This window comes from Pseudophryne corroboree, unplaced genomic scaffold (assembly GCF_028390025.1).
Source record: "Pseudophryne corroboree isolate aPseCor3 unplaced genomic scaffold, aPseCor3.hap2 scaffold_660, whole genome shotgun sequence".
Taxonomy (NCBI): domain Eukaryota; kingdom Metazoa; phylum Chordata; class Amphibia; order Anura; family Myobatrachidae; genus Pseudophryne; species Pseudophryne corroboree.
Window position 1 is genome coordinate 121,319 of NW_026970248.1, and position 639 is coordinate 121,957.

Here is a 639-nt window from a genome sequence, read left to right on the forward strand (position 1 = left end):
CAATGCCTATCTCTTTGCAAAAGAGAGATATCGGCAAGGAAAAGCTGTATTGTACCTTTGCATTTTTCTCCCAAACGAAAGACACTAGAATGAAAATTTTAAAGCCTCCTGTTAGTGCTTCATCTACACGTTATAGCCCTGAATTTTCCAATGCCTATCTCTTTGCAAAAGAGAGATATCGGCAAGGAAAAGCTGCATTGTACCTTTACAAAAACTCTCCAGATTATTGACTTTTTAAAGTTTTTCTAGGAAACGTTCTAGATGTATGCTTATTAGCCTTTGTCAGTATGTACTTTTTACAAAGTGTCTCTGTGGCGCAATCGGTTAGTGTGTCTGGCTACTAACCAAAAGGTTGGTGGTTCAATCCCACCCAGGGACGTAATTGACCTTGTTATCAGATTTTGGTGATCTTTAAGTAGACAAGTCAAAATTTCAAACCCCCTGTTATGGTGTAGGGTACCTGGCCTTCTCTGATGTAATCAGAGTTAGATTTGATTCAGTGATTTTATAAAAACAGCTAGGAAGCACAATTTAGCAGTGGGTTGCAGAGAAAAAGAAATATGCTGGCAAAAAAAATCCAATTGAGTGATTAAACAGCTCTTCATTTTCTGGCTTTATTTTTATGCTAACAAATTTGTT

General features: G+C 37.1%; 1 non-coding gene across 1 annotated transcript; it reads left to right on the forward strand.

The window, feature by feature from the left end:
* Positions 1–305: 305 nt before the first annotated feature.
* Positions 306–379, forward strand: TRNAS-ACU (transfer RNA serine (anticodon ACU)). Its single transcript has one exon. It is a non-coding gene; the product is annotated as a tRNA-Ser (tRNA).
* The last annotated feature ends 260 nt before the right edge of the window (positions 380–639 follow it).